At 40.0% G+C, this 25,409-nt stretch overlaps 1 protein-coding gene and 1 long non-coding RNA gene across 3 annotated transcripts in view; both read right to left on the reverse strand.

Moving 5' to 3' along the window:
- Window positions 1–25,409, reverse strand: part of LOC144031746 (protein YIPF5-like) — a 74,819-nt gene that overhangs the window by 17,115 nt on the left and 32,295 nt on the right. The window lies entirely within an intron of this gene.
- On the reverse strand, window positions 23,519–24,711 carry LOC144032221 (uncharacterized). Its single transcript, XR_013287724.1, has 3 exons — window positions 24,583–24,711; window positions 24,435–24,502; window positions 23,519–23,870 (listed from the first exon to the last, which is right to left on the reverse strand). It is a non-coding gene; the product is annotated as an uncharacterized LOC144032221 (long non-coding RNA).

Raw genomic sequence — 25,409 nt, forward strand, 5'->3', positions numbered from 1 at the left:
AGACTTTAATGCTAATTTGGTTGACGGACATTAGGACTACATTTCCCATGAAAGTACTTCTAGTTCCTGTCAATACTTGCTACCGATTAGATGCAAACGTAAATGTGAATTTGGAAGTAAAAAGGAAGCAATTTAACAGTTAAATTCCCTTTGAATGGGTTGATCATATATGAATCACTATGACAAGCGTGTAATTGACATAAACATGGCACAAACAATGAGGTTGCCGCAATTAGCCGCGCCGGGTCTCAAAATCGGGACTGTCTCAGTCAAAAGACATTTTTTTTTTTTTTTTATGAACAACATACGAGGGCGTTATGATTATGAATGTGTGTTGTATGTTGGCGTGCGCTCCACAGGAGGAAGGGCTGTTGGTCCAGGGCGGATGCGCAGGCCGCTACTCTGCATTTCTCTTCGAGTCAGGAAGCAATCAGTCTGTCAGCATCACCCGTAGTAGCCAGGAAAGCGCACACGCAGCTGGTCAGTGGAAGATGGCGATGGCGATGGCGATGTACGGGACACAAGCCTTGTTGAAAAACAAACGGCTTCTTGCATATGGCACAGTGCAGGCTGAGGGCAGACTGCTGACAACCATCCTTAATTAACTACTGTTACCACCAATGACGAGACAAACAGATTGCTCATCATTAGTGCAGTCTTGTCCTTGTTGAGTATCGTGGTAATTTGGTTGACTCATGACTTGGCAAAACTAAGGCAATAAAGTGTAATAGATGTGCCGCGCTGCACGTACTACAAAACCCGTTTTCATTTGAAACGCAACACAATGTGGTCAGTACAGGTGTCGCACACCAATAAGGCTTTGACTTTTTGGGTCAGAGGGGTCATTTTAGTAGTAATAGCACCCAAATTGAAATATAGTCCTATTCCAAATCCTTTCTCACGCTCAGAAGATTTGATACAAATATTAAGTGTATGCAGTTGCTTCATGAACCACAAATGGTATAAATGCTGTGATTTCTATTGGTTGACCCAATTCGGCTCAGGTATTGGATTGGAAATAGAGATGGAGAACACAGAAGAACCTTTCAGCTGGATGGACACGTGACAAATGTAGTCCCGATCGATGTTCAGAGTCTACGAGGATTAGGTGGAGTGAATGAGCTCCGGTTTTGGCAAAGGTTGGAATAGTTCAAAGGAAGTTGCCATGAATTGAACTTCACAATGGGTTTGCCAGTGAGCAGCTTGTGACGGCACCGGTACCGGGAAATGGCGGCTGGATGAAACAATAATCAATTCAGACTAGGAAGAAGTTAGTACTTGAGCTTTTACCAGTGCTAGATAGAAATAAACAAGCAAACACACAATCCACAATTGTCATTAATGACTAAGCAGAGAATTAATAAATACAACTTTACCTCAATTTAGCTCATAAAAATTCTTTTATTTGGGGGTCCGACAGAAATATAAAAAACAACCAAAAACTAATCAAGTACAATTGACCTGGACACGGTCCTCTTCCGAGGGCAAATATTATCTCCAGCATATTTCATGTTGAGATGTGACAATACAATCGACAACTCTTGTATTTTTTTAAAATCACATGCATTTCTCCCATTTCCAGATACTCCAAACTGAAAATACAAACTTTTTCCTTTAGAAGTACATTCACATGAATTCTGCTACAGGGTTCTTGCAGGAATCACGTGGCTAAATTTGAGACCTTTTTTAAAAAGACCTTTTTACACCATTGGGACAAAAATGTTAGACCAACAATGGTGATTTTCATGCCTATCGATGTTTACTAACATGACACCTTTCAAATGAGATGAAGACAAATTAGTTGAAAAGTAAACCGGCAAATTGTAGCTGCACCTCCCTTCCACGTCATGAAGATGAAGTGAACACTTCCTGCGGTACCTACAAAATAAGTGTCTACATATTCCAGCTGTCAGGACAGCTTTATTGTGACGAGGTGTGACAACCGTGCATGCGACCTGCGCAAATGACACTTTTGTCTGATGAAGAGCGCTTTTGTTTTTTGATTCATTTGGAACATGTTCAAAATTTCTCTGTACTACGGATGGATGGAGCGGCTGTAAGAATTTTAAGACTTGGTTAAATTAAATTTTAGACCTAGGATGAAAATAGTTTTTTTTTTTCTCTTTTTCTTTTTTTTATTAAAGGCCTAAAGTTGAAGTTTCAGAATTTTAGACTTTTTAAGACAATTTTAGAGCCTGCAGGAACCCTGTGGTGAAACTTCCTCAAAGCTGTAAAGTAAAAATGTGTGGCTTCAAAAGTGTACTTTTGCGGTTTGGGGTATTTAAGATCAAAAGTTTGTCCAAGCAAATAGCAGCAGGCTCTGCTGAGATCATCAAGATGGAACCCGCACCGAAGATCCCAACGTCCCTGATTTGTCCATTTTCAACTCACATGAGCTACGTAGCCATGAACTCTTCTTCCACATTGATGGCTTAATCATCAGGAACTGGACTATTTCAAACAAATGAAATCCAGATTTCCAAAACCAATTTTCTCGATATATGGAGATGGGTTTTATATCCCAGGATTTCAAAACTTTGCTTAATCCTGATCTTCTTGGATTGAGATTTCCAAAAGGCAAATGAAAGGACTGGAACGCAAATAACATTTCATTGCTGTGCAAAGTAAAGTAAAATAACACAATTGGAAGTAGGCGGGACTGCGTAATGCAGCCTTCAACCTTTTATCAAGAGTTAGAATTGAAAATAAAAATATTATTGATTTTAATTACAAGCTGGTACTGTACAAAGTGAATGGTCTTAAAATAAAATCGTTATCGATTTGAACTCTTAATAAAATAGAGCCCATAATATGGCAATGAGTTATTGTGGATTTTGTGTTGTAAATAAAAGTTGGAAATATTGTACATGCACAATTGATAAAAATTCATAAGAGGGTTAGGGTCAGTTCAAATGCTTTGTTACTAAGTGCAGTGGCGCCGTCGAGTAGGACGCTTGAAGTGACCAGTGCACGTCGTATTGTACCGAGAGTCAGCTGAAGTTCCGTCTCCGGTCTTCAACCCCACAACGCAACGGAGACACCAGGAGATTGAGCTCCACACCATCTCAAAAGGATCTTGAACTCTCATGGAGAAAGGTTTGCAGCCAAGTGTGAAGCGGCAGTAATAATAATAATAATAAGAAGAAGCCCCAAATTGAAAATTGCAGAAAAGTAAGTGGACTTTGCTCTCCAGGTTTGGATTGAGATGCTGTCCAAAGAGGAGATGTTCAAGTATGTTGAGGAAAAAATGGATCTGGAGGTCAACAGGCAAATTGCTCATCATCATTGCAGTGATGCAGACTCTCCATCAGTCGGTCACGATGAAGAAGGCAACGAGGCTGTAGGCGTCGTGACCCCTGACCTCGGAAAATGGATGAATCTATCGAGCGTATGGTTATTGTTGGTGATGATGTATTAACAAGTAAAAAAACAACAAACAAAATATTGCCTTAATTTCGGTAATGACCGGTTATATATATTTTTTGGAATGTTATTTAGTTTTTTTCAGGTCACTTCAGGCTTCAATTCTTGTTCTTCTTTTTTAATTCATGTTCTTTGCTTCATCTCCTCTTTTTGTTTTTCAAAGAAAAATGAAAACATGTTGCGGCAACATCATGCATAATGAAGTTACATGTGTCTGAGCCATACATTTCAAGAGGTGGTACTGTAATTATTGTTTATCGGAGCGGATGTCTCCAGAATCAGCTTCGTTAACTCTGAAGGGAACGACTTCGCTTCCGTCCTTGGCATTACGCCGGTGTCCTTTGGGCCTGAGGGAAATGTCATTCACTGCTACTGTCCTAACGGAATAATTTACGAGGGACCGGAAGGGATCATAAACGGGCTAAGGTAATGCTTGACACAGTAGACGTCGCTCCGTGCCACTGACACGTTTATGGCTTCCGACCGGCAGGGTGAGTCGCAGGGTGGCAGGATGGACGTCCAGTGAACTGACAGAGACCCGGCAGGGACTTTGCCGTTCACTGCAGGCTTCCTCCAGTGACAGAGGGAAGGGGAAGGAAATGCCTCTTTGCTCTCCAGCAGTTGTCGTGTAGGATCACAGTAAGTCGGGAAGGTGAAACCCGGACTGAATGGAAAATGACTTCCATGTAACAAGGCCGTCGTCACATTCTTGTGGCAGAGTTCAGCAGACAAAATGAGGGCACAAAATGTGCAAGACAGCTGCCACTCCTGGGGACCGAGGCCTTAGAATGGAATGGAATGGGCCATCACAATAATACACAACAGTGCCAATGGATCCCCGTCATCTACGGATTATTTCTAGAAGACTTTACATCCATTTGATTGGCTAGGTTTTGCATTTTATGCAAAGATGGTGATTGGCTGTAATGTACGGAGTCGAAAAAAAAAACAAAAAAAAAAACTTTGCGTTCCCTTGCAAAGATTGCGTTCTCTCGCAAAAACAACTTGAAAAGTTGTTTTTTCCCCCTACCATGTCACCTTAGGTGCTCCGCAAACACTTGCGGGTCATCTTCCATGTGACCAAAAGCGACGAGGATGGAAGGTGTAGACAAAGCAGTGGGATTTGGGAAAGCTTTCCCACTACTTTTAGAGTTAGGCTTATGTTTACAAATGACCCGGAAGTGTTTACGGAGCACCAAAGGTGACATGGTAGGTGTTTGCTCCCTTAAACGAAAATATCCAATTCACAAACGTTATTTGCTTTCTCTGAAGAAGTATTGTAATACGTTGTTCAGTCGCTGCGGCTCTCCAGTCGTTTTGACAAAGATGAAAATGAAGGACATTTTTGCTCTAATTATTCACTTTTTTTTTTTTTGAACCACTTATCCTCACTAGGGCTGTGGCACAACTCCGGTTTTCCCCCACATTCCCCAAAACACGCATTGTAGGTTAATTGAAGACTCGAAATTGTCCGTGGGCGTAAACGATTGTTTTTCTAATTGTGCCCTGCATTTGGCTGGGGACCAGTTCAGGGCCGATCCCGCCTCTCGCCCAAAGACAGCTGGGATTGGCTCCAGCATGCCCTTTACCCTAGTGAGGATAAATGCTTCCGAGAACCAACGGGTCAAACTGTTAATGTTTTAAGGTACTCTCATGAAAAATATGAATATTCACATTTATTCCTTATTGAAAATGGCATTTTTGCCATGTATCTGGTTGCAAGGTGTGCAGTCGTGTGTCCCCATCAACTCGCTCCCCAGTAGTGCAGATGAAAAATTGTGGCCACCTCCTCCATTTAAGTCAGTTATAGAATAACAAAACGGCGATCAAGTATCGACTTGTATCTTACATGCCCTTGAGGAATATGTCATTTCCTCAAGCAAAATAGGAACTTTTTGCATTGGTTAAATGGATGTTGATCCGGCTTGCGTTTCCACCACAATGTGTCACGGCGCAAAAGTGATTACTGTCCGGGTGACAAAACAACCAAAAACAACCTACATGGGATACAATATTTTTTTAAACTCTAGGAGTGAGAGTAACTCAGCCTGAAAAAAATCATATACATCTTATCACTTAATGTGGTATTCTGCTGATGAATGTACAAGTAAAAGCATGGCCAGGTTCAATTTTTAAAGTTATTAGAAAACAACTTTAATATTTTGTTGAGTGAAAAACACAACTGCACTGAATCAAACAAAGCAGAAATAAAATGATCTATTTCAGTCGACTCCCAAGACATGGGAAATTTGAACGAGTTGTGTGAAGAGAGAAAAATGATGACTAAACGCCTGTAAAGTGAATACTTTGTAAATGCACAACAGCTTTATTTTGCCCATTCTCATCCCAGATCTGTTATTTGGCTGTTGAAGCATCCCCAATGTATTCCAGTTCTGTAAATGTGCGTAACAACAACAAAGATCTCATTGCAAATAATGAAACTGTGCCCCGATTTCCCGTGCCCGTATTCTTTCTAAACACAAACATGCATCCCCCGGTTGCTCCTCCTTGTTCCAGGTTGCACCGCACGCAGCAGTGCCTTCTACAATTATTACAGCCCTGAAATGTAACAAGTTGTACTACAGGTAGAGGTGGAACGGGAACGCCTCCTTTCACCTACACTGTAAATAATGTCTGTAGATTGAACAGGGAATTTCTGTCAATCGTAACAGCAAAAAACTGTAAATACAAAAACAATGAAGCATTTACATTAATATGTTGTAAAACTCTGAAAACAAACAACTGTTGATTTGACAGTAAGAAAATGTTAAAAAGATCAAATTCACAAATTACTGTAATTTTAACAGATTATCTGTAAAACAGAAAATATTAGGATACAGTTAAAATGACATCTTTGAAGTGTTAGAATAAGACTGTCAATATAGGTTCTTTGGTACATTTTGTGTATGCCAAAAGAAACATTTGACAAAATCTTATCACAGATTAGAATATTTGGATATACAGTAAAACAATGTGTATCAATACTGTTTATTTTTACAGAAACAAAACTGGAAGCTGTGGAAACCATAATAATTACAACAACAACAAAAACGCTGCAAATATAAACTTTTTATATCTTCAACTTGTAGAACCAACAGTCCTTTACTGATTACTTAAAAACAACAGGTAGGGTGGATCAGTGGTAGCGTGTTCGTCTTGCAACTGTGCGGTTGTCGGTTCGATCCCAGTGCAGTGTGATGGTATCAAATATTCATGAGCAGAGTAATGTAAGTGCAGTTGTTCCTGATGTTGTGAAATGAGTAGTCAAAATGCAAAGCACTTTGAGGGCATTGTAAGGTAGGAAAGCACTTTATTACCGTATCTTACTATAGAAATAGCATATTTTTCCATTTTAAAGTAAAACATGATTTTTTTTTAAATGTCAAAAAAAAATAATCAGTGATTAAGTGCATTTCATAATTGTAAATTCAACAGTGTCGATACAATCTTTTACCGTAAACATAGAAAATGTGTTACCGTAATTTAACGGTACACTTTCGGTAACCACAGCTGCCGGTATTTTCCCGGAAAAACAGCGTTTTTCTTTTTACATTGTATTTTTTTTTTTGGCTAACTATATTTTGCCAGCCAATCTACGTGTGATCAAAATAACAAGATTGAGGATACAAACAAGAAAAAGGCTCCCGAGCTTGGTCATCTGAGAAGTGCTGAGAGCAGAGATGGGCCATGGTGGGGTCTTTGAGGCATGCACCAAATCCCGCCATCCCGCCCGGGCCGGCAGTCTGGTGCGAGTCAAGACCCAAATTCAAGACATGCTAGGATGAAATACATTTTGCTTGCTTGCTCTTCAAATGCACCCTTTTGTTTGTTGCTAAGTTGACTTGTTTCACACACACATCGACTGTATTTTTTCTTCCTGAAGTAAAATAAGATTAGGTTAGCCCATCAATTTGTGTAAAGTGGCATGCTTTATAATAGCTACAGTAGGTTCTCAAAATTAAAGCTTCTGCGAAATATTAATACTGGATACTGGTTAATATTAGCATTTTGAGTAACTCATAGATGTGCCCAAAAAATGGTTTTCTTCATTTAAGCACTGTCCACTCACCATATACTAGAAGATGTTGGGGCAGTATCGGATCGGGACTCGGACTCGGACTCGGACTCGGCTCCGAAAAAGTGTGATCGGGACATCCCTAATCAAAATCTCAACCTTCGGCAAAATTGCTAGCTTATAATGAATGTCGCGTTTCTATTGGCCAGCCCTAAAACTCGGAGCAGGCCTTTCAAGTTACAAGACGTTCATCCCAACTTGTGCGCTCATTTTTCATTGCATTTATTTATGTAATCATTGACGGCTGTGTGTTGTATAACCATTTCACCCTGGAAATGCATAACTGAAAACCCAAGATGAATGACACTCATGCCGATGATGAGTGTCATTTCTGACCACAAGTGTAGCTAGCACACAATAGTAAAGAAAACACATGACGAGGGATGTTGTCAATGCTGAGAACAAAAACAAGCCATGCCTAATAATTTCCTGAGCTCAAATGGCCGTTAGCCAGCTTCTGAGTTGTCAAACATACCAGTTTTCATGGCAATACAAAAATAAGTACAGTACTGTTATAATACCCACCGAATATGCATCATGTTTTTTTCAGGATGTTTTTGTGTAAAAACTTTTTTTTTTAAGTTAATACCTTGACAGCTGTATTTTTCCAGCTGAAGTATTTTACTGGTTCCTATCAACCATTCATTTTTACAAATTGTTCAACCTTTGGAACTAAACAGACAAATGGAAAATTTCTCTCTGTCAAAACAAAATTCATCTTGCCAAGTCATTCAAGTCACACAAAGGAAAATGAATGAATGGAATAGAACAATCATTCATTGTTGACACGCGAAATACGTAAGGACCATTAAAATATGCTTTCCACCGCAACCATTCCCTGGGGCAGTGTGCATGTTGACAAAATAATAAACTGCAACGGCAGTAGTCCCCATCCTGACTACTGTTAAGATGTCCTTGAGCAAGGCACCGACCACTGTTCTCACCCCAAATTTTTTCACACCCATTTCTTTCAAGCCTTTCAATATTATTGCAGCAGCTATAAGCTCCATGTCTCAAATTCAAATAGTCCTTTTATCAGTCTAATTTACCCTGCTTATTACTGTTTTCTTTTTTCTCCTTTCAATCAAGTGGTGTTGCAATGTGCACAAATATTCCCATGCCAAGTAGATTTATCAGTTTGGACTTGGATGTGAGGACGTTTGTAAATTTACGCACAGTCTGACCATGTGGTAGAACAGTAACACTACAAAAAGAAAACTCGGCTCTGTAAACAGAAAGTGATTTTGTTCAATCTGCAATCCACATGACCTTGAGGACTTAACACACAGTTTATTCATTCTACAGAATATCCCCATCGTGCAATACGCGGATCCAATTTGCTTGTTCTTCTCCAGTTAATTAAAGATAATTCTGGTCTGTCTGCCGTGACACTTTTTTTTTTTTTTTTGCCATTGTATATATCAAACAACTAGAAATTTTTGTACTTAGTCGCGCAGATGAATTTCCAACCTGCTCTATGGACTCTGTGAAAAATGAGGCTCCTGTATTTTGTGTGGGAATCACTAAAAGAGATGACCACATTTGACAGTCTGTACATTCCACCCTCTTCTGTAATGTTGTCATGTTTTCAACTAAATGGAGCAGAATAAATACATATATTTCTCTGTGTATTACATTTTTCATTATTGAACACATTTTCACGATTGGAAGACAAACGATACGAGCACCACAGTACAATTGTTGTGTGCTGAGAGGTAGGATCCCAAACGCAGACACAAATAGCATTTTATCTACTGTATTTATTCACATTGAGAGGCAGAACCGAAGAGAGCTGTACACAGGAACAGTTGAGCAATAATCCGGCAAAACACACACAATTCTCACACCCTTAAACCAAAAACTCTCATTGGTTGTGGCTAGACATGTGAGTACTAGTACTGACATGGAATTCTCTCATTGGCTGTTGACTGCGTAGTTACAGATAGTTCCTGACATCAACAAACATCATATAGCAGAGAAGATCCTTGACATCATATAGTCCAGACATCATCTAGCCTAAAACTAGTTGAAAAACGGGTCGTGAACTCTACTCAAACGTAACCGTGTCAATATTATATTATGCAGTTGTATCTACAATGTCCAGCAGGCATCTCAAATCCTGGTCCTCGAGGGCCGGAATCCTGCAGGTTTGAGATGTTTCCATCCAACACAACTGACTCTTAAGATCAGGATCATTATTGGGCTTCTGCAGAGCTTGCTGATGAGCTGATTATATAAATCAGGTGTGTGGGAGCCTGGATGGGGTCATCTCAAACCTGTACGGCTCCGGTCCTAAAGGACCAAGATTAGGCAAAGCTGCTCTACAGTTTCAGTCAAGTTCCGAAGCTGCAGTTCCTTTCAACATCCTGCTCTTCCACTGTGCATGGTCCACCACCCCACAGTTCTGCTCCTTAGCCCTTCTGCCAGTGACACTAACGAAACACCGTGTCTGTCACCGGTGAGCCACGTGAACTTCCTGTCTTCCCTGCCCTCCTGATCAGCATCGCCCAACATCCAACCCTTGAATGGCCTCAGCTTCGATCTCTCTTTCAGGATGACCTCACCATGTCCCATTTGGCATTTGGTCCACAGAGCTCCTCATGCCTTCATGGCCAAACAAATGATCATTCCCGCTGTTGATGGGTTAGGGTTAGTATAAAAAGAGAACTTAAAACTGTAAGTCTGGCTTATAAAACCAAAAAAAATCTCATATTACTTGTTTGCTGACTCAGTCTTTCCTCCGTGGCACTGAGCTCAAGTTCGCGTCCTGTGAGGACTCATCCTGTGATGCGCAGGGGCTCGCCAGTACAGCTTAACATCCATTGTTCTCCTTTCCACAGTAGTATCAATGTTTACCGATTTAAAAAAAGAAAAGAAAAAAAAAAAGAATAAAATACAGAGCATAATGGGAAGGCATTTGAAAGCTTCGTGGTGCATTTATGTTGAATCTATACTGGCGAGATGATGAAGCCGTTTGGCAATACAAGATAGGCCCACATTGAAAAAAACTCCCACATTGAAGTGTTTTCTTTCAAAACCTCGGAGACACTTGAGATAAGTTTTCACCCCAAGATGCATCACAATGTCTTCCCTGTGCTTCTCCTTCCTCATGTCAGGGAACTCGGCGACCTTAGTTGGTGGGTGGTGGACGGTGGAGGCACAGCAATTCGCAAGAAAAGCATCCCCAGAATCCTTCGCTGGTTGCCAAAGTTAACATACACTCGAGGGTTCAGTATCAAAGTTTCCAATATTTGGCTCAAACAAACACAATAGCCACTAAAAGAACCCAAAGGAAGGTGTTCCCTGCTGCCTGTTCAAATAGAAACGGTTGAATTATGAACATTTGGGAAATCAAACTGCTCTGCCTTGGGTACTTTGCACCGGGCTCCCTCCAGTGTTTCAAAGCATTCACCAACATCAAAACTATGCTTGCTGTGGGCCAACGTTTCTTGATTTCAACTTCATTCACGCAGCAAAGATGAAGAAGACACTTTAAAAGCAACAGTGGGTAACGCTGAGCTCAATAACGTGTTGAAGGAAAGCAGCTTTGTAGTGAGGACCAAAACTCCAAAATTCTAAACAAATAAATGACTACAAGTGAAAAGGAAAACAGATGTAAAATATATATATCCATCCATCCATCCATTTTGTTGAGCGCTTATTCCTCACCTGGGTCGCGGGGGATGCTGGAGCCCATCTCAGCTGGCAATGGGCAGTAGGCGGGGTTACACCCTGAACTGGCCGCCAGCCAATCGCAGGGCAATAAGAAATATAAATAATTTGTAACTTCAAATATATATATATGGAATAAAAAGAACAAAAAAAAATATATTACATAAATACGGAAATGGTATGTATTCCGGCCTGTATTATACCAGTTTTTCCGTCCGTGAGCGCTTTGCCCCGTCTAAGCTTTTGTGTCGCCTAACTGTGCCAGTACCTCCCTGCCCAGCCTCACTCGAGCCTTCGTCAAGACGGACTGCTCGTCTCCATCGGACCCATTGCTCAACACTCCATCGGCTCCCCGGCAACTTGGACCTCCACTCGCCCATGCCCTGATCATCCTGCTCACTAGCTCAATAACATCAGCTCAAACCTCTTCCAAACGCCTCTCCATATCGCTTTTGGACCCTCTGTGTGAACCGCAACACTTTGTTTGGTTTTATTTCAGTTTTCATGTTGTGGACAGCACGGTGGCTGACTGGTTAGCACGTCCGCCTCCCAGTGTTGAGGACACAAGATCGAGTCCTGACTTTGGCCTTTCTGGGTGGAGTTTGCATGTTCTATGCCCCCGTGGGTCTTCTCCGGTCTCCGCCCACATTCCAAAGACATGCATGGCAGGTTGATTGGGCGCTCCCAATTGTCACTAGGTGAGCCTATTGAGTGCGAGTGGTCGTTTGTGTCTGTGTGCGCTGCAATTGGCTGGCAACCAGTTCAGGGTGTCCCCCGCCTACTGCCTGAAGCCGGCTGGGATAGGCTCCAGCCCCCCCGCGACCCTTGTGAGGAGTACTGAATACTGTCGAGAATCTCCATCTTGTAAAGTTCAACGATGCCTTCTCACTGGTGTACATTCCTTAAACTAACCAAGTAACCCGCAGTCATTCGCAGGGTCATTCTCAATGGTGCAAATCTATTTCTTTCTCTGCACATTAGCTACAGTTCTTATCGTCTCCATCAGGGGCCCAAACCACTGGAGCACGGAGTGATACCGCCGACCCGCAGGCCATTTGGAACTGGGCCACACAGACACTGAAAAAAAAAAAATTAATAAAATACACTTTCCTTTTATTTTGAAAATCAGGTGCATCCGCCTGTGACTCTGAAAATATGACATGGGAAAAAAGTATGCTAAATAACAAGCTAAATAGTGACATGTCAGAAAGCCGTATTCATGAAACAAAATCAGTAGTACTACTGTGTAATACGACATGTGGCAACACACTTGCAAATGAAGCAAATCAATTGTGGGGTGACAAACGATTACTCTTTACTGGCTTAATAATGAAGAACAAGTGAAGCGCTCCTACTCATTTCAAGTGCAGTACATTCAGCATAATGGTGACTTGAAGTTTTCAATTGTTTTCATCTGGTTGTTTGCTGGTACATCAAAATATTAGGGGTGTGCCAAAAAATCGATTCATAAAAGAATCAAGATTCTCATTTATTAATCGAATCAATATTTAATATCCAAAAATGGATTTTATTTAAATTAGAAACGAAGAAGAAGGGGAAAAGGCAGTTGTAGCCCACATGCTGTTTTTGTGGAAAAAGGCACTTACAATACAAAATTAATAAATGTAAAAAAAAAAAAAGACTTGAGTGTCTCTATTTGCCATTTTGTCTTGCAAAGCAGACTGGAGTAGATCATGACAATGTTGTGCATGTCTGGAAATTGAAGCAGAAATCATTTGTCAATCAAATCATTTTGAATCGAAAATCGATTCTGAATCAAATCGTAGACCCAAAAATCGTATCAAGTCGTGAGACAGTCAAAGATTCCCAGCCCTACAAAATATGTCCTTACAGTCCATGGTGCAAAAAAAAAAAAAAAAGGCACCGCTTTTACTTTTGCGTGATAATATTACCTTCTCTTTGTTACTGACATGTTTTGAGAAAAAAACAAAATAGCTGTAAAATCAGTCTGAAAGTCAATAAATGTGACAATGTTTCTAAAATCAGAAGTTGAAGCAGTTCGTAGAGGTCTTAAATTGAAATGTGGATTGACTAAACAACAGTTACGACCACACATGAGGAGAAATAACTCTTGGTAAGCCCTGAACGTCATCATTTGATGGAGCGGTGCATGAGATTTGCCCGTGGAATTTTCCACTGAGATTTATCCATTTACTACTGCGTCTCTCGACAGTTCAAGTCTGTTGACAATAGAACTTGTGCCTTGAGCAAACAGCCCATTTGTTTTATGTGAATATAGCTTCAATGTGGGACTTTGATCTCCAGTCTATCAGCCCCCCACCCTGAGTCCCACTCCCACTGAGTCAAACCTGAACTATTCACTCTTTCCAGGACTTCCTGCTAAAGGGAGTCAGCAAAACGTGCAGAGATCCTTTCATGTCCGATTGTAAACACAGGGCAGCTCCGACTCGTGGCATGAAAGCCAAGTGAAGAGAAATGGACCAATATGACGGAGCACCAAGATTTGAAGCGGATGACGGGATTTGTACTCAAAGTTCACTTGAAGCCTTTTCTGAAATATCTCTGGAGAGTTGGACGTGTCGTCAACTTTAAACTGTTACAGGTGTGTGTACATGCGTGTATCCCCATGTATACGTGAGCATGCTCTTGGACGTTGTACAAGTTGGTGGAACACGGAGTCTGCTGCCAGGTCATCACCTGCGTCCAGTGGAGCCAGGCACTCCTTGTTATGGGGGGGGGGGGGGGGGGGGGGGTCCTGGGTTTGCTATCCGGCGCTATTGAGTCATTTTTGTAAAAATAGTACAATCCACGATGAAATATTGCTCATTTTGCCAGGCCAGAAGTGTGTGCCAAGTTTCATGTGTTTCTGTGCCAGTTTAGGCCCTCAAAATTGGCGTCCATTTCTTGGCGAACAGCGCTTAGCCACGCCCACAGCGATTCGCAAAAAACTCACAAACTTCGTGTTGTGACATCGTGAAGGCCGAAACCCTCATCTGAGCAAATATGAGGTCCAGTTAATGTGGTTGGAGAAAAATCGTAAGAAAAAAAAATGCCAGTAGGTGGCGCTACCAGTAAGATGAAATCTAAAGTTCGTAGATGTCTTAAGGGCTGGACTCTGATCAAATGTGTGAAATTTTGAGAGGATAGGATCATCTGGGTCAAGTTAAAGCAGCTTTTATTGTCACGAAAAATGATCAGACTTTGCGGCACTGTATAGGCCACGCCCTTTGGCGAAAAGTTACAATATTCGGTGTGGGGCATGATCAACATCTTAAGACTTTTCTGACAAATTTTTAACTGGATCCCTTCAACAAGCTTGGCACAGCAGCTCAACATGTAAAGTATGACATTTATTGTCACCACTAGGTGGCGCTTTATGTATAAGTGATTTTAATTATATAGATGTTTTCAGGCTGTGACCATTAAGTTGCATGAGAAGTTTGAGATTTTCTGGAGCTTGAACATGGGGGTTATTAAGCATTTGCTCTTTCTGGACAAATGACATTTTAAAGGCAATATTTGATGCTCCGCCCCCCGTCATATAGTTTTTTTGAAAAATCAAGATTTTTTTGCCCAGTTGTTTTCCCAGGTCTTGAGATGATTCTGTTTTTGTTTTGTTTTTTTACTTCCTGTAAACCACCAGGTGGGTACAATTTGGACCTTGATGCAAGTTGAGAATTTGGATGTTTGGTTTGACTCACAAGTCCAAATGAAGTCTCGGGAAGTTTTGGCCTCTCTCATCTCTGCAAGATGCACTTCAACACAGCTAAGACAACATTTCTACTGGATGTTTTAGCATGTTTGCAGGAAAAAAAAGAAAAAGAAAAAAAAAAAAGAGGTAATAAAATCAGCTGTTTTGGTGAGGTCCAAACAAAGTGCTATTTTCATAAACACGCTGGGCGGAAAGCTTTAAGGTCACACAAGGATCTTATGGGGGTGCTACGTATGGGCGTGTGTTTGGCTAAGGTTGCCCAAGTTGCTCTTGGAAGGAGGATCAAACCGTGAAGAGGCCCTTCATCATCGTCCTCATTCTGGCTACTCTTGTTATTCTTCGATTTGTACATAAACATCTTCTCTGGAGGTTGAAAGTGGCTTGTCATATTTGAAGAAACATGGAATCAAAAGAGGATCAACAATATAGCAGATAAAGCTCGTCATCATGAATTAATTCTCCTGCCCGCTTGCATAGACAAAGCATGTCAGTCATATGGGCTTGACTTTTGAGTCCATCATTCATCCGATGACCAACAAGCACTTGCAGACATGAAATAACCAAAATTTCAACCTCTTCAGCATCCCACATTCAAAATGAATTTATGGCAACTGACTTTCTTTGTATTGTGTTGTGTGTATCTGCGCACGTACATAACAGGGAATATTTTATTTACAAGATGATAAGTAAATATTTTCAGTTATTTAATTGAATGTATATTACTTTTACTTCTTGTGCTGTATTTTTGTTGATTGTTTGTCTTCTGGTGCCAAACTGTACGTACTCAGACAAGGACACATTATGTACAGTTCTGGTTTATTGGTATAAGTGCAGGGGTTAGACAAATTCAAAGTTGTCGGTTTCTAACTAAATCGTTGAAAGTTTTGGGAGAAGTGAGAGATTTAGGATTAAGACTTTGGGATGCCGATAAGTACGGCTCTGAGGTACATGATAGTTATTTAAGTGGGTATCGAAATTGGTAGCTTCAGATAGTACAATGATGATATGCAAATAATAAATGAATGAGTTAACTTTTTTTTCTTTTTTTTAACTGAAAAGAAAGATTTTGAGGCATCAACGGGAGACTTTCCACCCATTTGACATTTGATGTTGTGGCACTGGCGATCTCTTGAGATGTGATTAGGTGAGGACGTGCACATGATCTGTTAGCTGGAATCAATCTCCAAGTTGTCCTCTCAACACTTCGCTAAAGGAAAGCGGAGACTTTAGTTAGGGCTGTTATTTTGATATTTGATTATTCTGATCATTTTATCTAGGAATGTTCGATACCACTTTTTTTTCCTTTTTTCTTTTTTTCGACCGACTCGGCCCAACATTTATATATATATTTAAAAAACAAAGGTTAAATTCATTTGCTTCCTTATTATGAAGATAGGTATCTCTTTTTAAGATAGAATGAGGTAATGTGGCTTTTCCAGTGTTCTCTCTAATTAAACTATTATTTACTTTCCAGGTCTCTCTAATATTGTTTCTACTCTTTTCCATTAATTTGCTGTAGTAACTTTTCTAAGTAAATCAATGTATTTTTCCATATCTTCTTCTGTTCTATATTATGTAAAAAATCTATTCATAATGATTTTTGAAAATGATTGTTATTGCATTCTGGGCTGCGATAGGCTGGCGACCAGTGCAGGGTGTCCCCCGCCTACTGCCCAAAGCCAGATGAGATAGGCTCCAGCACCCCCCACAACCCTTGTGGGGAAGAAGCGGTCAAGAAAATTTATCGTATGTCCCTTTAAATACATGTGAAGTAAAGCGTTCTTAATTTGTTCTGCCACAAGCAGGGGGCAGACATTCCTGTCAGGCTTACTGCAGTATACTGGTGGCGGGTGATCTCTTCTTCTCAGATGTATTTCCTACCAGTTACAAACCTGATTCTTAGTCATTTATCAACTGCAACATTTAGCAAGCTAACATTTCCCTTGGAAAAATTCCATATATGTCTGAAACTGTCAGCTTCTATTTCAACCTTTTGTTTGGATTAATCAAGAGCTCATTCTTATTTGGAAACATTTTGGAAACTTGAGACAAAGCAAATATGCAGCATCTTTGATTGGACAAGAACTAGTTCACGTGGGTGCCCTGACAATTATTTAGACATAGATTAACTCCAAGTCCAATCAACCAATTTTTTACGGGCAATAAATTTGTGTGTTTGTTTTTTTTCTGTAGTCCAAAAACTGGATTAGTTACATAATGGATCAAAAATACAGTAGAGTGCAGTGTTAATTTTGGCAATAAATTTTAATTTAGTTTTAGTTATAGTCTTTTTGACTAAAATTAATTACTTTTAGTCCTGGTTGTATTTTAGTTTTATTCCAATTTTAGTCGACAAAATAAAGAGCAATTTTAATCGACTAACATGACAGTTTCGTCGATATTTTCCTTCAGGATAGATTTCAACTTTTATGCAGAAAATTAAAACACACCTGTTTGGTTACTAGTTTAACACGCAAGACACATTTCATATAATGGTCTTTTAGGAATTGTTTCAATGAAACATGTTGAACTGAGTTTTCACCTAAATAAAAAAAGTGTATAATTGCTTGAGATTAATTTTACAGCTGCACAATGAAATAAATCAAATTAAATAAGTTCATTAAATGAAATTACATTAAATAAAGTGCAGTGAACGCGTGAACAGATTCCAAGTGTTTTTTTTGCAACCAACGTTTCATTCCTTCTGATTGGATTGTATGAATTTTCGTCACTGTACGGTTTTCATTTTTGTTTTTGTCATCACTGGGTCATGCCAGGGTTAAGTTTGGGTCGCGCAAGGGTCACGTTTTTGTGATGATTACTTCAGTAGGACAACCACTTAAAATGAGAGTTTTGCTGGAGCGGGCCGGAGAACACTGGAGCCTCCTCGGGCACGGAAGCTGCCATTTGCCGGCATTTGCAGCTCGGGATGCAAAGCCACCGACTGCTAGCCAAGTAAGCCAATTATGCGCATGCGCGTCGTTGCTAGACTGACAGTTGTTTGCCATTCAAGAGGCTCGCGTTTTAGAAACCTCTCGGAACAAACAACTTTATTTGTCATTGCGCATGCACGAAAGCGGTCGGCCTTCCGGTTCACAAAGCCGAGCTTCCTCTCGCGACACTCCCGTTTCTCGCGACGGTTTGTGCGTGCTAACTATCGGCTACTCGGCTTTCCATCTCTCCGCAAGGAAAACAGGACAAATTACACAGGAATTTAAGACCAAAGCAGTTGAACTAAAGTACTGTATCAATATTTCAATCATTTATTGAAGGGTTTGGGCATGCACCGCATTAATAGCTTATTATGACCGCTGGCCACTGATGCAGAAACTCTTTAATTCTTTACATTCGATTCAACTATCTTATTACTACTGCATACTTGCGATTTGGCATCCACGGATTGACCTTTTTTATAGCACAGCATTCATTATTCTTGTTAATTTCAAATTAATTTTTCTTTTTTTTACATTCCAAAAAAATTAAAAAACGCAGATTGGAGGTTTATCAGTGATTTTTAAAGACTTTTTGTTTTTAAAATGATTTCTCCAAATGCATTTCCATGGGCGTCAATGATTTTTGTTACCTGCAGGCCGACCTGTTCTCTGTACCCCCGCAAATACAATAGCCTACTGCATACAATATATTTATGAAACACAAACATTTTTTGCTTTTAAGCTGGAATAGATTAATCGCCATTCCTTTCAGTTGAGTGGTGATTTGAGATATGAGTGTTTAAAGTTATTAGCATGATTATTGAATGAATTAATGTCATATCTGAAGGCACGCCCCTATATATTATATATATATATATATATATATGAATAAAACATATCACATAAATACAGGCATGCAAAGACACATCTGCGTCTCTTCAGCTACAGCGGGATGGGGGTCCAGTGCCCGAAAATAGTCAGGAAACAGCAGCTGTATGCGAACCGTGACCTTCTGCTTTTAAAGCCCAAGTGCTTACAGCTGAGCTAGTGCAATTTTAAGCCGTCGTTCAGCATGTGGTGGGAATCACAATTCATCCTAAAATGAGTTAGCTTACATATTCGGTCACAATTATTTGCTGGACATGTACTGTGAAACTGGTACAAGGATACACGTCAAAGATGTAAGCGGGCAGCAAACATTTGTTGCCAAAAAGGTCTGCTCGTCGCCCCACATCTGCCTAACGGGAATAGAACATGAGGAATTTACCCGTTAAATCTAACAGTCAGAAACTATGAATCTTTACACAATGCAACTATTTAGAGAGTTGTAACAGATGAGGCAATAATGTTCACATTCGACAAGCGCAAAGGCACTCAATCAGAGGGCTTAGTGAGAACACAGTATCTTTTCACAACAGTATGCTTCCAACTTCCACAAGTGCTGACAGTCAAATGATGCAAAAACAACACTATCAATTGGTCGCTGAAAAAAGAAGTGAACTGAGGATGTTTTGCAAGTACTGGGACCGATGATCTTTTGCCTTGCTGCATACCCATTTCTAATCCCCTCTGATACACCAACCACTCATGGGAGCTAGAATCTGTGTCACATTGAAAGTGAAGTCGATTCTCATTCTAACGCAGGAGCATTGACATTGGATTGCTGTGAGTAGTTATACTTGATAGTGATATTGACCCACCACACATTAAGAAGGTTGATGTTGAATTGTGTTCAGAAAAGAAGACAGTTACTTCATAGGCGGGTAATCTGCTTTCATCCCACATTCCAAAAATGCCAGGTGACGCTAAATTGTCTTTCGGTGTGAGTGCTTGTTTGTCTATGTATGGCCTGTCATTGGCTGATGACCAGTTCTGACTGCACCGCGTCTCTCGTCCAAAAGGCAGCTGGGATATGCTCCAGCATGCCCACAACCTGAATGAGGATAAACTGGAACAGAGACTGAATGGACGGATGAAATGACATGATAAAGACTGTGGCCTATAAGGTCCAACACGAAGCAGAAAATTAGGCTGACCTTAAAAATGACATGCATAACTTTTCCATTCAGTTCGGGTTCCCTGACTGTCATTTGGAGAGTGTTGACTAAAGCCTGCACTCTTCCGGCAATGATGTCAGAAGAAAACTGTGCAGGTATTATGTTCGGAACGGTTCCACATGATTATGAGAGGAAAGAAGCCTTTCTCCTGGAATGAGTGACGTGCTTACATGCAGTTATCAATCCAAAGAAGGGATGGAGGCTGCTACAAGAACCTTACGAGCTGTAGTCAAACATCTTTGTGGTGTTCTGAACAGCAATATCAAGAGCAAGTTTCAATTCCTTTTGCACCATGTTTGTTTTCTACATCCACTTGTTGAGTGAATGATGGATGGAGCTGTCTGAATCTTAACCAAACTACTGCATTGCTTGATGATTTATTTCAAACTTGAGGATATGATAACGAACGCTGCTTGTGCGGGATGATAGCGCGATCATTCCTTCAGGAGCTCTCGATTGTGCAGTACAATTGTTTTGTTTTCTTTTTATTCAACACATTTAATGAGGTAAGGCAACTGAGAGCAGATTCTCATGGGCAATGCTGATCTGGTAGCAGACAGCAGAATAAAAGCAAATACTTTGATAAACAGTACAGTGCCGGGGAATTGTTGGCGGGTGGTAGAGAGTGACTAAAAGCTGCAGTTGCCTTCTGAGAAAATTTACAATATTTAATCTGCTCAATAACATGTTTTTATCGAATGATTTTTAACCAATATCAAAATCCGATGGAATTGTAGACTGGTATGATTGGGTCAAGTTGAAAGGTAACAACAATAACTACTCACACATGACTTTGACATTCTTCTGTAATCCCCCTTGATTAAGGGAACTACGCATATCAATTCATAGATCATTTCCAGATCTTCCCAATCATTGATACAGGTCACATCTTATTGCTCAATTAGATTTCTACCACCACCACATGTGGTTTTCTAATTAAAAACATTATGCAAATGAATTGTTGATCAAGGTTTCCATACAGCTCGGTCCAAAAGTATTTTAAAATGCATTTTTCATGATTTTGCCTGCATACCCCAATACTATAAGAATAGCATCACATAGGTAGAATCCACCTAAAGGATGAAAGGTTGACATCACGAACATCACGTATCCTACCTGAACAGACACTTAACATCTCCTGACGTTCTACAATGTTTAAACAGAAACCCTCAACTGATCCCAGGTAAGAAAATAACACACATGTGACCTAAATCACAAAAGTAAGCGCATCATAACACGTGCACAAGCCCGTGACAATAAGAACTTACGTCGCAGAACTTACGCCGTCGCCCGAAACTATAGCGGGAAGCGCACGCTTGTTGAGTGCCGCCGGAAGCCGCTGGTCGAAAAGCCGTCGTCCGAGCCGCCGGACCAGAGAGAAGATGTTTTGATTTCGTTTAGCTGAAGGAAATTTTGGTTCATCCAGTTGTTAATTTGCTCTAGAGAATGACACAATACGTTAATAGAACTGCTGTCATTTGGAGACATTGATAAATACAGTTGTGTTCCATCTGCATAACTATGATAGTCAACATTGGTGTTCTGAAGCATTTGATCCAAAGGTAACATTTACAGACTGAACAATAGGGGTCCAACGACTGACCCTTGAGGGACCCCACTTCAGATTCAAAATTTCCAATGGTCACAAAGTAACTCCTTTCCTCCAAATAGGACTTGAACCATTTAAGGCCTGTTCCATTGAACCCCACCCAAGTTTCCAGCCTGTCCGACAGTATATCATGATCAATCGTGTCAAATGCTGCACTTCTTCACAATATATATATATATATATATATATATATATATATATATATATATATATATATATATATTGGAATTCATTTGGAAACATTCTAGGTTGTCTCAGGTTGATATTGCTACTTCTATTCAGTTGGAGACCTCCAGCTTGGACTAGCATTTACTACTGTATATTTAGGATAAAAGCTATGTGAGTATGCTGTATAAACAATAACAGTACATCCGCCAGATCGAGTTTTTTCCTGAGGCAATGTAGCTGTCGGGAGAAGACACACAGCACAAACTTTTGATTCATCTGAAGAACAGAAGTTGTATTGTGGTTTGGTTGTTTGGCTGCAATGGAATGTACTGTTGAGAGAAGCCAAACACACACCCAGCTAGTTTAACCACACATAGCATCACTGCTGTCACAGTGACGGCTGCTACTTTTGTTGCTCTTATGTCCTACTTAATGTAATAGATAAACAGAAAAGAAAAAATGTAGCCTTGAAATTGCTAAAAGCCATATGTTGTCTCTGAACTTTTGCTCTTTGGTCACACTGGGGAATTTGCCGAGCAATTTGTTCTCAACCTTGGCTCCAAAGTCCTCGAAAGCTCTCACCTTCATGAATGCTATCTTAACCTCAACATAAACAATCAGCACCAAGATGACGAGTATTACAAATGTTGTGTTTTATGGGTTTGATAACCTTTTGTGGTTGAAACACAAGTAAGTCATCGGACAAACGCAAAAACGGGCTTCCTTTAGCTACTGTACTCAGTGAGCTGGATCCTCATGATATGTGCTGAAGATTCTTGAGGTTTGATGAGGTTTTCAAAATATATGGACATGGTGCCTTTTCCTGCACCAAAAATATATACTGTATATAGCAACCAGTAACACGATATTGGGTGTGTACAGTAAATAAAGTCATTTAACAAAAGGAGATGATAGCAAGCAGCTCATTTGGTTCCAGAATTGTAATTTTCACAATGAGCCCGATTCTCGTTCCCGCTGCAAATCTAGCACAAAGTGCAGTCTAACTGTGCGTATGGATGGAGTTTGCGTTCTTTTGGTGTTTTTGTAGACCGGGGTAGCTCGAAAGGGGTGTTTGTACGACGACGGATTAGGGCCACGTATAAATTATATATTTGGGTAATATTCCGAGAAAAAAACCCCATAAAACTTTACGAGGAGAAAACTTTGCGACATTATAAAGTGGCAAATTCACGAGAAATAAACTCGTAAATTTGAGACATTATAAAGTGGCAAATCTGTGAGAGAAAAAAATAAATAAAATCATAAAGTTATGGAAACAAACTTGCAGATTTGCAAGAAAAAAAAAATCCAGAAACACACATAGCGTACTCGGATGTTTGTGCCAGAACTGTCCGCTTGTTTGTTTTAATAAAGGAGATAGTAATTGCTTTAGCAGAGATGAACCATATCATATTTAGCATTCGCCCTTTGAAGCGTTGGTTACAGCCAGCGACAAAGACGCCTCTCTTTGCAAAAGTCCACACCCTGAGAATCAAGCATTTAAGTTCATTTGTTCAAATATATATTTGTAGATTTATGTTACCAGAATTATTATTACTTACAAATTCATGCATAAGTTGATGTCTGGAATCTGCTGTTCTCAGTCATTCACTTGCATTTACCTTAAGTCTAAGTCTTTTCGTTGAAATATGAGTTTTACTTCTTATGTCTATTGTCACCACAAGCAGGCCAAAACATATTTCAGATGCAATAAACATTGAGATGTAATTTGCAGAATGTCAAGGAACCCCTTCAATGTATTTGTAACCCCCGGCTATCAAGAATACCGTTATGGAGGAATCGAGTAAGTTGGACCAGAGTCTAGATTCCCGAAGGCTACAATAGGGGCAATGGTGAGAGCGCCAAAGAAATAGCTGGAGGCAGAGATGAGCAACAAGAACTGTATTAAGAACACAAAATAAAACAACATTATTTACAATGTCCTAGCCGGCATCTAAAGATACATACACAATTCGCAATTCAAAAAAATAATACTAATCCCCAAGTCCTACTGAGCTCAGTAATGTTCAGTGTTCAAGTCAGTCAGTATTCTTCGTAGTCCTAAGTCTAGTAGTGGTGGTGGTAGTGTTGTTACCACGTGTTGGTCTCCCAAAGAGACGTGAGAAGAATGTTGCTTCCGGTTGACAGTTGTTCTGGGCACAGGCTCGCCATCTCCATCGAAGGAGAATTCATCCAATCTCGAATCCTCTTTGATCAATACCAGGTCAAAAAACCTAGCCTGCATAACAATAATTTCTATTATTGTATACAGCTAAATAAGTCTATTTTCATCAATTTAATCTTCTTAGTAGTTAATAGTTTCATAGTAGTTCTCAATTTCTACCATTCTGCATTCAAAATCACATTAGATTACAGTCAACATGCATGTTTTCAAAAATATCGTTACACATGAAGTAGATTTCCAACCCACGCAATAACAATAACTCCCCTCATCTTTAATTCTTATTAACCATGTGTTTTATGATTAATATGTATCCATCAAGTCAATAAAATAATTTTAGAAGCCAATAGATAATTGAGTGAGTTCGATTATTTCACTTTAACCTCACATTGCATCAAAATGAGCCTTTTAACATCAAATTGTCATATAATTGTACAAAAACATGGCGACACCATTATTTGTGAACCTAAGTCTTGCTTTAGAAGTACCTTAAAACAAATACAATCAAGTTTCTCCTTTAAAATAAGCAGTATAATGCCACTCACAGCAACATTAGCTTATCGTTAACTTAGCATTAGCTTTTCTTCCTCCATAGTCTGTCGTAAGCACATGCCGACTCACCAATATGACGGTTTGAGCATGAACGCGGTCAGATATTCACGGACTCTCAGTTCACGCTGGGATTCACACTTAAAATAAACACACATTTTACAATTAGCATTCGAATATTTGACACAGTTACATCAACTTCAATAAGCATTAAACTCACCGAGACGACGGTTTAGCATTCGCAATCATTAGGAATCGTCACACGCCACACTCGAGACGACGTCTTGAGAAGGCGGGTCTATTATCTTTGACCAATCAGAAAGTCATTATCACTTAAGTGACGTTCCGTAAAGGAAATAAAGTAAGACACAGAAGATGCACCCTTCCGCTTACCGAAATAAATGTTCTTTCAAAATAAAATGGTGCATTAAAACAACGAAAATGACAGTTGTTTTTTTTTCTACTGGGTTACATATTCATCCAGAGTGAAGAGAGTGCTTTCAGAGCACGTGCTTGACATCAGATATTCAGCATTTGAAGTACTCTTCAGGAGGTTTACAACTAAAGGCATAAGCGAAAGTGGTACAAGAAACAAGTGGATGCATGCTATGAAATCGGTTGACTGTGATGAACAAACAATCTGACAGCCACTGAGAGATAAATCAAGATTCAGATAACAAAAACAAAGACATTTATTTTCGCCTGCTTTACCCGAATCAGGTTTATGGGTAAGCTGGAGCCTATCCCACATGATTTAGGCCGTGAGGCTTCACCCTGGACTGGCTAAGACAAGCATTCACATTCACACTACGGGGAATTTTGAGTCTGAAATGAACCGAGCATGCATGTTTTTGGAATGTGGGAGGTCTGAGCCAAGAACCCACAACCAACCCTTGAGGCAAATGTACTAAGTACACCTGCCACTGTGCTGCCCACAAGAAGGAATGGCAAACATGAATTAAGATGACAATTATAAAACAGGTGGCGCGACATTTACCTTAATAGGATGACAGCTGGATGAGCAAACAAAGACAAAAAGGCAGGGCA

This window comes from Festucalex cinctus, chromosome 12 (genome assembly GCF_051991245.1).
Source record: "Festucalex cinctus isolate MCC-2025b chromosome 12, RoL_Fcin_1.0, whole genome shotgun sequence".
NCBI classification, from domain to species: Eukaryota; Metazoa; Chordata; class Actinopteri; order Syngnathiformes; family Syngnathidae; genus Festucalex; species Festucalex cinctus.